Source organism: Capsicum annuum, chromosome 7, assembly GCF_002878395.1.
Source record: "Capsicum annuum cultivar UCD-10X-F1 chromosome 7, UCD10Xv1.1, whole genome shotgun sequence".
In the NCBI taxonomy this organism is placed as follows: domain Eukaryota; kingdom Viridiplantae; phylum Streptophyta; class Magnoliopsida; order Solanales; family Solanaceae; genus Capsicum; species Capsicum annuum.
Genome location: NC_061117.1, coordinates 190,177,443 through 190,193,043, shown reverse-complemented (window position 1 = coordinate 190,193,043; position 15,601 = coordinate 190,177,443).

Genomic DNA, 15,601 nt, shown 5'->3' with positions numbered 1-15,601 from the left:
TTGTTGTTGTTTAATGTTTATACAGGATGAGGAAGAGATCGATAATACAATTGAAGCTGAATTCAAGAAAGGAAAAACCGGTGCTAAAAAATTAGGGGGAAATGATAGTTTAAAGTTTTAGCATTATAAGGTTAATTATGTCATTTTTAATTAATTGAATTTAATTACAATGTCTTTTGATATATTATTTGATGTTTTAGCAGAAGCAAGAAGGGGGCATTGCTTCAATTGGTGATCATCAAACAAATGAATATGTTGATGTTGAGCCTATCAAGATTTTGTCAATGCCAACATTGAATAAATAAAAATCAGTCACATAAAAAAAGGTAACAACACAATTGTTATTTGTTATTATAACATTAATTTTATTAATATATAAAGTAAATAAAAAAAATTAATGAGTTAAGTAACTTCTGAAATTTTATGTCATATATTATATATATAAATATAAAAGTATGGTCCTTACTTTTAGTTAACTATATCAGTGATAAGTTGTAACACCCCGCACATTCGGGCTAAAGTTTAAACCATCGTTCCTACGCGTATAGACCCGAACTCATGGATTCCTTGTTAATAAATGTGTGATGATCAATCCTAGAGATTGTGAATACTTTTAAAAGTGAATTGAGGTCACAAAAATCTCCTAGCTCAGAGACTATTTGAAAACTTTCCTATCACTTAAGTTTTAGTGAATGTCTAAACTTGGGTCAACTTTCGTCGATAATAACTTCTTGTATATAATGAGTTAGAGGGACTACTATATATCAAATGAAAGGTATTTGAGTCCTCTTTCCAACTCCACTAGTTTTGCATTAATCCAATATCAGAGTAGAAAGTTATACCCATTTTACTGAGAGGTTTCAGTTGAAGTTGAAACACGCAAAAAGTGCATTTTTAGCGGGGTATTTTGGTACTTTCCCTTCCTAGAAACTTCCCCAACGAAATTATATCATATCCTAAGCATAATAATCCATATTTCATCAGTTTTAAACATCTCAATCCTCTTTACTCTCAAGAATAAGATGGAAACTAAGGTTCCTTCAAGATAATGAATCAAACTCTTAAGTCAAAGATTTCCAAGAAACAAATCAAGATCCGTGTTCTACTCTTTAATCTAAGTAAGCTAAGGTACGTGTCATTTTCCTAAATTTACATGGGAATATTAAACTCTTATTAATCGTGTTAAAAGTTTAGAAATCATGAATTTACAAAAAGGGTTTTGAATTTACAATTAGATTCATGCTTTTAAACCTTTTGATGATATTGATTTGGTCTTGAGGCCTTTCCCCCAAATTGATTTGTAAAGTACTCGTATATATGTATGTATGAAATTTGAGTTTGAATATTCGATTGAGAGCATGAATATATAGAATCCCTCTCTTGTTATGATTTTCCATTCTTTTCATATGATATGGATTATTTCGAATGCATTTTTGAGAAGCATAATACAAATGTCTTAATTTTTAGTTTATGACTTGATTATGGTTTTGGATTGGAGAGAGGGGTTTTTTACTTGTTGATAAGTGTTGAAAATATATAACGAAAGAATTGCATGGTTTTTCTAAAATACATGACCACCGCATGTTTGTTGAAATATTGGAAAGAGTGACCCTTGCATAATTTGATAAATATTTTGAAGTATGAATCTCCTTGAATTGTTTGAAGTATGGTGATCCAAACCTTATGTTTTGAAAGAAGAGACTGTAATAGGATATTTTTTGTGGCTCAGAGATATGACTCTCAAGTCTTGGTATGATGATACCAATACGGATAATGCCATAACAGACTAAGAATAAAATAGAAATTAAATTTCACTCAGATTTTCAGATTTTGAATTCAGAAAGTTGCATGTTTAGAAAAGGTTAAAAATGGGCTTAAAGAGAGTTAGATGGTTACCCAAAGAAAGTACGAGTTGAAAGACTCTATACTAGAAACCATGATTTGCCGACACGGGGTTATGGTACCATGCATTATGTTCTTGTGTACCTTGATTCATGTTGTCCCAAATTGGGGCTATAGTTAGGAGCCCTGCTTTGTGATCTTGTGCACTACCATGACATGTTGACTTGATTGGGGATTATGACACCCTACTTTGTGATCTTGCGTATCCCCCATCCTCCCCTTACTGACACCCAATTCTTGAGGTAAACTTGGATTGGGGGCTTGGCCGCCGAGTCAAGGGTGGATTTCATATAGCCCTTGGGATTATAGAAATATAGGGTGTACCATCTAGCTCAGAAGTGAGATAAAGAATAAGTTATGATTTCAAAGAATTGTTTAAAGTCTTTTAAATATGCCCATGTGTTTTTCATATATCATATATAAAGCTGTTTATAAATTTCTTTCACTTATGTTATATAAAAATACATTATTTTGGATTGTTCTGCATACCAGTACATCTGTATTGACCCCCTATATTTCAGGATTCTGAGACGCAGTCCGGGGTCCCGTTATGCATTAGATTGACTTATCAGAAGTTTGCAGCTGGTGAGCCTCCCTTACTTTGGAAGGTCTGTTTATGAAACTTATTATTGTTTTTTTATTTTGATTCATGGTCCGACCGGGGGCCTTGTCCCAGATTTTAGACAAATATTATTTTCAGTTGTTAGAGATTGCGTAGACTGATGTTAGATGTTGTTAGAGGTTTATGGGTTCCATTCCAGATTGTTCAATTAAATTATGATATTGACCATGATTTCGTATTGTTTTATATTTACGTATTTTCCTTTATATTATATAAACGTATGTATGATTGCCAGATAGAGAAGGGCGCTCGTGCCTTCATGATTCGGGATGCCCATCACGGCTAGGGCCCCAACTCAGGTTGTGATAAACTTGGTATCAGATCATGGTTCATGGTCCCAGGGAGTCTGCGAAATTATGTCTAGTAGACTGTTGCTTATGGGTATGTTGTACACCACACTTATAATCAGGAGGCTTTCGGACATTTAAGAGTTGTTTCTTATTCTTTCATACTCTAGTTCGTGCTGTAGAGTTTTCCATAAGAAAGTTATTTAAATTCATTCCTTGTTCTAATTTTATGGGCCATGCCTCACTGTCGAGGCGATACAAGTCTAAAAGTCTAGCTCCCCCAACGATGTGGTTATCTCTAATTGAGTTATCTATAAAGTTATGAGACAACATGAGGACTTGAGAGGAGTCTATTAGTGCTTCAAGTTGTATTTATTTGAGTGTATGACTTTATTCTGATGAAATCGTGCTTTTTATCCTATGGTACAAAGTCTATTCAGTCCCCTTTCAAAATTCATACAACAGATATCATATATAAGGGTAATGATGTGTAGCAGAATGTTGGAACTGTATTTCCCTAGAGTAATAGTATTTGTTAAAGTGTCATGGCTTAATGGTATGGATCAACTAGTGTTGATATTATGGCTACATATGGTATGGGGGAGAATAGGTAAATCTACCCTAGCCAAGACTGCTTACAGTCTTAACTTCGACAAATTTGATGGCAGCAACTTTTTTACTGATGTGAATAGAACTTCAGAAAGACATGATGTTCTGGTAAGTCTTCAAAGACAACTTCTTTCAAATGTTCTAGGGAAGAAGGTTGAAAAGATATACAATGTTGACGAGGAAGTCTTAAGATTCAAGAGGCCATCCAATGCAGAAAAATCCTTCTTGTTCTCGATGATGTGGATGATAAAGATCAGTTAAATGTTGTTCTTGGGATGCGAGAATGGTTTTATCCAGATAGTGAAATAATCATAACAACAAGAAATAAATACCTGTTTGATGCTAGTGAGGTCTGCAGTTGTAAGATGTACAAGTTCACACCATTGAATGCTCAAGAATCAATTCGACTCTTCAGCTGGCATGCCTTCGTAAAAGAAAAACCTTCAGAAGATCACGAGGACCTTTTAGAAAAGGTGATACTTCATTGTAAAGGGATTCTTTTGGTTCTCAAAGTTTTAGGTTCTTCTCTTTGTGATAGAAGTATAGAGGTGTGGGAGAGTGCATTGTGGAAATTAAAGGCAATCCCTGACAATAAAATCCTGGAAAAATTCAGAATCAGCTATGATTTGCTGCTAGATGATGATATACAGAATCTATTCCTCGATACTGTCTATTTCTTTGTTGGAAAGGAAAAATATTATGCAATTACCATACTTGATGGATGTTTTTTTTTTTTATCAATAGTAGAAATTCAAATTCTTTTTGATAGATGTCTGATCGAGATGGAGGAGTGTAACGCCCCAAAGTTTTTCCTACCTAAATTTTTGTCCCTAAAGTATCAAGCATTGGATTATAGAATGATTTATACTTATTTTCCTGTGGAATTCCTTAGATTTCAAATTTTCATTACATCATCGAATAAGTTTTCCATTGACATAAGATTCGTCCAAAACGGACACTCGGTGAAGGAGTTATGATTAATTTAAGTCCTAGTAGTGAAACACCGTTATTCATGTCCTTGGCACATTGCTGAGAGGGTGTAGATGAAGATGGTCAATTTCAAGTGAGACTTCGTGATGGTGGCGTGTCACGGAGTGGGCGAAATTCCCATTCGTCACTTTTCAGTGAGCCACCGGATAGTTGCGCGTCGCGGTAGCCCATGAAATTGGGCACCCAGTTATATTTTAATAGCGGTCTCATTAAGGGTATTTGGGGTATTTTCCAACCCCTTAATATCTTGAACACGAGATTTAATCCCTATTACATCAAAATACACCTACTCTCACCAAAATCCATCAAGAACTCTCCCTAGGGTTTCAAACAAGAATTCCAAATAACTCAAGACTTAACCGTGGGTTTTCGAAACAAATTGGAGATTTGGAATCCCCAAGCCGTAGGCATCAAGAAGCATCCTAAATAGAGGTATGCGGGGTTTTCCTAAAAATCTCATGGGCATAGAAATCATGATTTTAAGAAAGGTGTTTTTAGATTTATGAATATAATCATGTTTTAGAATACAAGATGGAATTATTTTGGTCTTTAGGCCTTCCCCTAAATTGATTTGAAATTATATATATATGTAAGCATGTGTTTTAGGGTTGATGATTGAATTGAGAGCATGACTCATGAAAAATCCCTTTCTTGTTACGATTTTTTCTTTACTTATGATATGCTATGAATTGTTTTAAATGTATCTTGAAAAACAGGTTATGAAATGTCTTGAATAATGTTATATTTGGATTATGATTTTGATTTCAAAAGAGAGAGGGTTGTTTATATTGATGGATGTTGAACATAATCATATAATGAAAAGAGTTGCATGGTTTGTTAAAGATTACATGACCTCCGCTTGTTTATTGAAAGTATGGGAATTTTGCATAGTGTTGACTTATATTTCGGAACATGAATTTTCTTTTTTAAATTGCTTGTTTGGGTGGTCTGAATTATGTTTTTATGAAAGATCATGCTTAATGCATTATGGCTCAGAATTACGACTTGCAAGTCTTGGTATGACGATACCAAATCAGATAGTGCCATAACAGACTCAGACTAATACAGAAATCAGACTTTGTCAGATTTTCATAATTTAGACTTCAGACTGAATCATATTCAGAACAGGTTAAAATTGGGCATAAAGAGATGTTAGGTGGTTCCCCAAAGAAGGCGTGAGTTCAGAAAACTCATTGTCCGAAATCGTGATTTGCCGATCTGGGTATATTATTATACACTGGCCTAGTGCCCTGTGGCGTATCAGACTTAGACACTCCAACTCTTGAGGCACACTTAGTTTAGGGGCTTCCCCGCCGAGTCAATGATGGATTCCATATAGCCCCTGGAATATTAGACTTGTAGGGGAGTGCCACCTAACTCAGAAGTAATACAAAGATCAGACATTGCATTGACAAGAATGATTTATGATCTTAGAAAATTCCCATGTATTTTAGAACCATTTTATGTATGATATTTTGACAACTTTCTCTCCAACTATTTTATGTATATACAAGCTTTATTTTGGATTACTTTGCATACCAGTACAACTGTATTGACCCCCCTTCCCCTACCTCTCAGGTTCTGAGGTTCAGTCTAGGGGTACAGATAAGTAGTAGATCTCATTAGTCAAAGTTGCAGTGTTCAATTGGTGAGACTTCTATATTTCAAAAGGCCTGTTTATTTTCAGACAATTGTTATAGATTATGGTTTTGGTCTACTGGGGGCCTTGTTCCAGTTTTCAGATAGTTGTCAGATTTTCATGTAGTAGAGATTTCACAAACGATTTCCAGATATTAGTAGATGGTTTTGGATTGTCATTTTCTATTATCGAATTTATATCAGATTTATGACCATGATCCCATTTTGTTGAAATTTTTGCATTTCCTTATTCGGGTGTGAATGAGGTATATGATTTCAAGTTAGAAGGGTGTCCAGGCCTTCATGGTTTGGGATACTCGTCACAGCCAGGGCATCGGTTTGGGTCATGACAAACTTGGTATCAAAGTACGGTTCATGGTCCTAGGGTGTCTGCGAAATCGCATCGGGTTGAGTCTTCGCTATGGGTGTGTAGCGTGCCATACTTGTAAGAAGGAGGCTACTAGGCATTTAAGAAAGTGTTTCCCCTCTTTGTGATTTAGTTCGTGCCTTAGACTCTAAATTAGAATTGTCCTCTAATTAGTGATCTATGGTATTTCAGAAAATAGTCATGCCTCCTCGTCGTTCTAACAACCAGGATACTCAGGATGATGAAGTCCGCCCTACTCATGGCATGCGGACCCGTAATAGAGCCCACACCTCAGAACCTATTCCTACTCTGGGAGTACCTCTAATCTAGACCAGTCCTCCTCGAGCTCCAAGGATAAATGTCAACCATCATCAGTCTTCTCAAAGGGACATATCGAATCTAGAATTCAGAAAATCCATTCACATACTTATACAGCTGGTAGCTAAACAGACTCAGAGATCGGAGAATACTGGGTTTGCATCTGCTACTTTGAAGGCTACTAGGGTGGGCTAGTTTATGAGAATAAACCCGCCCAAATTTTTGGGCACTAAGGTAGAAGAGGACCCACAGAGTTTGTGGACGAAATGGAGAAGATTTTTAGAGTAATGCATGTGGATCAGGTTGAAGGGGTTGATTTAGAAGCATACCAACTTAAGGATGTAGCGAACCAATGGTATAATGAGTAGGAGGAGGCGAAGGGTGAGAGTGTTGAGCCCATAGTTTAGGGCGAGTTTGTGGAAGCTTTTCTTGACCGATTCTTTCCTCTAGAGTTGAGGGAAGCCAAAGCAGAAGAATTCATTAATCTTAAATAGGGGAAAATGAGTGTCCAGGAGTACACTCTGAAGTTTAACCAACTGGCTCGTTATGCACCAGAAATGACAAGTAATATGAGAGCCCGAATAAGGAAATTTGCATCCGACCTTTCAGATGATATAGTGCTTGAATGTCAAGGGGCGATGCTAAATAGGGATATGGACTTTGCTAGGCTGTCTGTCCACATGCAGTAGGTGGAAGAGAAGAAAAAAAAAATCACCAAATCTAGATAGAAGGACAGATAGACGAAGAGAGACAGAATAATGGATCAGAACCACAGTCAGCCACAGAGCAGTAACTGGGGAAATAGGTGAAAAAATAAGATGTTTTGGAGTAATGTCCAGTCTGCAGCTAGCGCCCCAGCACCCAGACCCCCAGTTGCTAAACGATTTCAGAGTTTTCAGACTGGTCATGGACCCAGAGCTCAGGATACTCAATCCTAGGGTAGTGTGGCTCAGCAGCATTGTACTTTTCCACGGTGCGGGACTTACGGTAAGCATTATCCAGGAAGGTATCAGCTAGGCTCACTGGTATGTTATTCATGTGGTCAGTCAGGTCACTTTCAGAGAGATTGTCCCTCCACTAGAAGGAATGTTGGTGAAGCTAAGTCACAGGCAAATTCTTTCACACCACCACCACCTCAAAAGGGCACCACTTCAGTTGCTGAAAGCGGTCGCAATCGACTGTACACTTTGACTAACCGCCAGGAGGCAGAGGCCTCACTAGATATTATCACCGGTACGTTACAAATCTTTTCACATGATATTTATGTGTTACTTAATTCTGGGTCTACCTTGTCTTTTGTGACCCCATATGTGGCTGTTGGTTTTGGGTTTGAGCCCGAAGTCATTACCAACCCTTTCTCTGTTTCCACTCCGGTGGGTGATTCTATTATGACTAGGAGGATATATAAAAATTATGTTGTGTCTATTCTTAGTTGGGATACTGTGGCAGATCTCATAGAGCTTGATATGGTTGGTTTTGATCCTATCCTAGGGATGGACTGGATCCATTCGTGTTATGCCACACTAGATTATAGTACTCGAAAGGTTACTTTTTCTTTTCCAAATGAGCCAGGAATAAAATAGGAAGGGCACTCTTTGGCACCTAGAGGGCACTTCATATCTTACCTCAGAGCCCGTAAACTTATTTCCAAGGGTTACTTGTATCATCTTATTCAGGTTAAAGATTCTAATGCTGAAAGTCTTCCTCTTCAGTTTGTCCCTGTGTAAATGAATTCCTAAAAGTCTTTCCAGATGATCTCCCGAGAATACCACCTGATAGGGAGATAGATTTTTGCATAGATGTGTTGTCAGACACCTGTCCCATCTCTATTTCGCCATATAGAATGTCTCCAGTAAAGTTGAAAAAGTTGAAAGAGCAACTAGAAGACCTCCTAGATAAAGGTTTCATCCATCCTAGTATTTCTTCATGAGGTGTACCTGTACTTTTTATGCGAAAGAAAGATGGTTCCCTATGTATGTGCATAGATTACCGCCAGTTAAACAAGGTCACTATCAAAAATAAGTATCCGCTTCCTAAGATTGATGATCTGTTTGAACAACTTCAGGGTGTTAGGTGTTTTTCTAAAATAGACCTTCATTCAGGATATCATCAATTGAAAGTTAGGGAGTCAGACATTCCCAAGGCAACTTTTTGAACCAGATATGGTCATTATGAATTCCTAGTCATGTCCTTTAGGTTGACTAATGCCCCTGCAGCCTTCATGGACATAATGAATAGGGTCTTCTGATAGTTTCTAGACTTGTTTGTCATAGTTTTCATTAATGATATCTAGATTTATGCCAAAAGTAAGGAAGACCATTCCAATCACCTTTGAATTATCCTCCAGACTCTCAAAGATCATAGGTTGTATGCAAAGTTCTTCAAGTGTGAATTTTTGTTAAATGCTATTGCTTTCTTAGGGCATATTTTGTCTAGTGAGGGGATTAAGGTTGATCCCCAAAAGGTTGAGACAGTGAGGAAATGGCCCAGACCCACAACTCCAACTGACATTCGGAGCTTCTTGGGTTTGGCGGGTTATTATAGAAGGTTCGTAGAGAGGTTTTCTTCCATAGCTGCACCACTTACTAAGTTGACTCAGAGAAAGGTGAAGTTTTTGTGGTCTGACTCTTGTGAGAATAGTTTTGAGAAGTTGAAAAACAAGTTGACTACTACTCCAGTTTTGACTCTTCTAGAGGGTACAAAAGGTTTTGCTGTATATTGTTATGCATCCCGAGTGGGACTTGGGTGGTAAGATAGTGGATTATGTATCTAGGCAGTTGAAGGTGCATGAGCGGAACTACCCTACTCATGACTTGGAGCTAGCGGCTGTGGTTTTTGCACTTAAGATCTGATGGTAATATTTGTATGGGGTACATATTGATATATTTACTGACCATAAGAGTTTATAATATGTTTTCTCACAGATAGAATTGAATCTCAGGTAGAGCCGATGATTGGAACTTTTAAAAGACTATGACATAAGCCTGCACTATTATTTGAGCAAGGCGAATATGGTAGCCAATGCCCTCAGTATGTTATCTATGGGCAGTCTTTTTTCATGTAGGGAAAGAAAAGAGGGAGATGGTGAAGGATATTCACCGACATGCAAATCTAGGAGTGCGACTTTTGGATTTCGAGGATGGAGAAGTGGTTGTTCATGAGATAGCTAAATCTTCCCTTTGTGCAGAAGTTAAAGAGAAACAGGTTGAAGATCCCATCTAGATGCAAATCAAGAAAGATGTGGGTCAATAAAAGGTAACGTCATTTGAAATTGGTGGTGATGGTATTTTGAGATACCAGGGTAGGTTGTGTATGCCAGATGTAGATGGTTTGAGAAAGAGAATCCTTGATGAAGCTCACACGTCAAGGTATGTTGTTCACCCTGGCTCTACTAAGATGTATGATGATTTAAAAAGCCATTTATTGGTGGAATAATATGAAGCATGATGTGGCTAACTATGTTGCCATGTTTTTAATTCGTCAAAAAGTTAAAGTGGAACATATGAGGCCTGGCGGTTCTTCTCAAGAGATAGCTTTGCCTTTGTAGAAGTGGGAGATTATTAATATGGACTTCATTTCAGGACTTCCAAGGTCCTGAAACTAGTATGATTTCATTTGGGTGATTGTGGATAGGCTGACCAAGTCATCTCACTTTCTACTTGTCAGGACTAATTATTTGGGAGAGGATTATGCCAAGCTATTCATTGCAGAAATAGTTCATTTGCATGGGGCACCTGTGTCCATCATATCTGACCAAGATACATAGTTGTTTTCATAGTTTTGGATATTTTTTCAAAAGGGTTTAGGTACCCAAGTGAATTTGAGCATGACTTTCCACCCTCAGACAGACGGGCAAGATGAGCGCACAATCCAGACCCTGGAAAATATGTTGAGGGCCTGCGTGATTGATTTTAAAGGTAGTTGGGTAGAGCACTTGCCATTGATAGAGTTCTCATGTAATAATAGTTTCCATTCTAGTATTAAGATGGCACAATTTAAGGCATTGTATGGGAGAAAATATAGGTCTATGATAGGATGTTATGAAGTAGGTGAGATGCAGATGTTTGGGCCTGATCTTGTTCATCAGGAAATGGAGGATGTGAAAGTCATTAGAGAACGAATTAAGACATCTCAGACTCATCAAAAATATTACGCCAATGTTAGGAGAAGAGATCTAGAGTTTGAGGTTGGAGATTGGGTGTTTCTCAAGGTTTATCCCATGAAGGAAGTCATGTAATTCGGGAAGAAAGGTAAGCTGAGTCCTCGCTATGTAGGTCCATGCCAGATTGAAAGAAGGATAGGTGGAGTTGCGTATGACTTAGAATTGCCTGCCAGTTTCGGTTCTGTTCATCCAGTATTTCATATATCTATGTTGAAGAAATGCATTGGAGACCATTATTTAGTGTTGCCACTCGAAGAAATCAAAGTGACAGACTCTTTATCCTATGAAGAAGGGCCTGTAGAAATTTTGGATCGCCAAGTTAGAAGATTGAGGAGCAAAGAGATAGCCTCAGTTAAAGTGTTGTGGAGAAACCAAAAAATTGAAGAAGCATCTTGGGAATCAGAAGTTGACATGAGAGCTAGATACCTAAACCTTTTTGATCCAATGGATGATGAAATGGAAGGTACAATCCTTGCCTTATTCTTTCTATACCTTAGTATGCTTAAAATTATGCTTGTCTGTGTCCCGCGTCAACATTCGGGGACGAATGTTCCTAAGGGAGGGATATTGTAACGCCCCAAAGTTTTTTCTTGCTAAATTTTTGTCCCTAAAGTATCGAGAATTGGCTTCTAGAATGATTTATACTTATTTACCTGTGGAATTCCTTAGATTTCAACTTTTCATTACGTAGATAATCAAATAAGTTTTCCATCGACATAAGATTTATCCAAACGGACACTCGGTGAAGGAGTTATGGTTAATTTAACTCCTAATCGTAAAACACCGTCATTCCTATCCTTGGCATGTCGTGGAGAGGGTGTTGATGACGATGGTCAATTTCCAGTGAGACTCCACGGTTGTGGTGCATCGCGGAGTAGGACAAATTCCCATTCATCAATTTTTAGTGAGCCACCGCGATAGTGGCGCGTCGCGGTGACCCATGAAATTGAGCTCCCAGTTATATTTTAATACCGGTCTCACTAAGGGTATTTGAAGTATTTTCCAACCCCTTACATCTTGAACATGGGATTTAATCCCTATTACACCAAAATATACCTACTCTCACCAAAATCCATCAAGAACTCTCCCTAGGGTTTCAAAAAAGAATCCCAAATAACTCAAGACTTAATCGTGGATTTTCGAAACAAATTGGAGATTTGGAATCCCCAAGCTGTAGGAATCAAGAAGCATCCTTTAATTTCCTAAATGGAGGTACGCGGGGTTTTCCTAAAAATCTCATGGGCATAGAAATCATGATTTTAAGAAAGGGGTTTTTAGATTTATGAATATAATCATGTTTTAGAATACTTGATGGAATTGTTTTGGTCTTTAGGCCTTCTCCCAAATTGTTTTGAAATAATATATATATATATATATAGATATATATATGTAAGCATGTGTTTTAGGATTGATGATTGAATTGAGAGCATGACTCATGAAAAATCCCTCTCTTGTTATGATTTTTCCTTTACTTATGATATGCTATGAATTGTTTTGAATGTATCTTGAAAAGCATGTTATGAAATATCTTGAATAATTTTATATTTGGGATTATGATTTTGATTTCAAAAGAGAGAGGGTTGTTTATGTTGATGAATGTTGAACATAATCATATAATGAGAAGAGTTGCATGGTTTGTTAAAGATTGCATGACCACCCTTTGTTTATTGAATGTATGGGAATTTTGCATAGTTTTGACTTATATTTTCAGAACATGAATTCTCTTTGTTAAATTGTATGTTTGGGTGGTCTGAATTATGTTTTTATGAAAGATCATGCTTAATGCATTATGAATCAGAATTACGACTTGCAAGTCTTGGTATGACGATATCAAATCAGATAGTGCCATAACAGACTAAGACTAATATATAGATTAGACTTTATCAGATTTTCATGATTTAGACTTCAGACTGACTCATATTCAGAACAAGTTAAAATTGGACATAAATAGATGTTAGGTGGTTCCCCAAAGAAGGTGTGAGTTCAGACAACTCATTGTCCAAAACCGTGATTTGCCGATTTGGGTATATTATTATACGCTGGCCAAGTGCCCTGTGGCATTTTAGACTCAGACACTCCAACTCTTGCGACACACTTGGGTTAGGGTCTTCCCGACCGAGTCAATGGCAGATTCCATATAGCCCATGGAATATTAGACTTGTAGGGGAGTGCCACCTAACTCAGAAGTAATACAAAGATCAGACATTGCATTGACAAGAATGATTTATGATCTCAGAAAATGCCCATGTATTTTAGAACCATTCTATGTATGATATTTTGACAATTTTCTCTCCAACTATTTTATGTATATACAAGCTTTTTTTTGGATTACTTTACGTACTAGTAAAACTGTATTGACCCCCCTCCCCTACCTCTTAGGTTCTGAGGCTCAGTCTAGGGGTACAGATAAGCAGTAGATCTCATCAGTTAGAGTTGTAGTGTTCAGATAGCGAACCTTCTATATTTCAGAAGGGCTGTTTATTTTCAGACAATTGTTATATATTATGGTTTTGGTCTACTGGGAGCCTTGTCCCATTTTTCAGATAGTTGTCAGATTTTCATGTAGTAGAGATTTCGCAGACGGTTTTCAAATATTGTTAGATGGTTTTGGATTGTCATTTTCTATTATCAAATTTATATCAGATTTATGACCATGATCCCGCTTTGTTGAAATTTCTGTATTTCCTTATTTGGGTATGAATGATGTTTATGATTTTAAGTTAGAAGGGTGTCCAGGCCTTCATGGTTCGGGATGCTCGTCACGGCCAGGGTTTCGATTTGGGTCGTGACAAGGAGGACAGATTGAAAGTGCATTTATTGATTCAAGATATGGGAAGAGAAATTATCAGCCAAGAATCCCCTTGAGAGCCTTGGAAAATAAGCAGAGTTTGGCAATACAGAGACTCCTTCAACGTTTTAAGTGCAAAAAATTGGAACTGAAAATTTTTTTTTGAAGGCCTAGTTTTTGACAAGGGAATGTCCAAAAAATTTTCCAAAGTAGTCAAGTCTTTCAGATCATATTTCTTCAGTGAAGATGCTGGTCTGTTCGGTCATGGCGAACACTGTAAGTATTTTGATGATGCCAACGCAGAAGGTTCAACAAGTATAGAATTAGAAGCTGATGCATTTTTTGGAATGCTGGGACTGAGGATACTCCATCTTAGATATGTAAGGTTAAATGGATTCTATAGTTTGTTTTCGAAAAGTCTAAGATTACTCTGTTGGTCTGGATTTCACATGAAGATCATCCCGGACGATCTCCCTCTAGAGAGCCTGGTTTTCCTTGAAATGAAAAAAAGTTACTTGAAAAAAAATCCTGGGAGGAAATCAAGATTCTCAAATCATTAAAGATCCTCAACTTTAGTCATTCCCATTTCCTAAAAACAACTCCTAATTTTTCTGGACTTCCCGACCTAAAAACTTTGATCCTGAAAGACTGCATTAAGTTAGCCAAGATTTACGAATCAATTGGATGTCTTGACGGACTTGTCTATCTGAACTTAAGAGACTGGAAGAATCTAAGGAAGCTCCCTGGAGGCTTTTGTATGCTCAGATCCTTAGAAAAACTTATTATCTTTGGATGTTCTAAACTAGTTATGATAGTCAAAAAGCTAGGAAAGCTAGAATCTTTGACAACCCTACAAGCTGACGGAATGAATTTTGGTCAACTAGCCGCAGTTAGTAATGAGAATTCTTGGAGGGCCCTCTAGAAAACTTGGTCATCAAATTTGAGAAGATCCCCAGGCTCAAACCAGTTTTCATTCTCTTCCTTATCAAGTTGGCACGTCAGATTAAGTCTTGCTAAATGCAACTTAATAGATGATGTTCTATCCTTTGGTCTCAGCAACCTTCCCTCATTATGCTTCTTGAATCTAAGTAAAAACTTGATTTATAACTTGCCTTAGAGTATCAAAAATCTTGGTATGCTCTAATACCTTTGGTTAGATAGATGTCTGAGCCTCAAATCTCTGCCAGATCTTTCGCCAAGCTTTGTTACGTTGAAGGCAGTTAGATGCTCATCACTAGAAACAGTTACAAATCTACCAAACCTAATGACAACTCTCTTTTTAGATGTCATGAAAAGTGAGAGCTTAAGCGAGATTTTAGGAATTTTCAAACTAAAGCCCATTGATAGTTTTAAAGTGGGATTACTGAATACTCTAGGCCATTTTCTTAACCTAGATGACAACACACTAGATACAGTGGTTGAAATATTTAATAGATTCACTAGCACAAAAAGGATATATTTAATACAATAGGGTCTCTATGAATTTGACATCTTTAGTATTTATTTTCCAGGAAATGAGGTTCCAAGCTGGTTCAGTAACAAAAGTGAACAGAGGTTGTTGACATTTAATATGGATTCACTTCCTAATATCAAGATAACAGGACTGCTCATTTGCATCATCTATGAACGTTCCAGTCCTTGTATATATGTTTTTTGGTGACAGTAATTTTGGGGGTGTGCATACAATTGATATCAAGGCCCAAAACATTACAAAGGGTCTTAATTGGATTTATGCCCCATTGTTCATTGACATTCCAGGAGAGAACATCAAGTTGACATTTTTATGCCACTGGAAGTTTGGCAAGTATTTACGAACTGGTGATCAGATTAGTGTTTCATTGCCTTGTTGGAGTAAAACTCTTGAGATGAAAAAGTTTGGAGTTACACTTGCATATGACAAGCTAGAACCAGACCAATC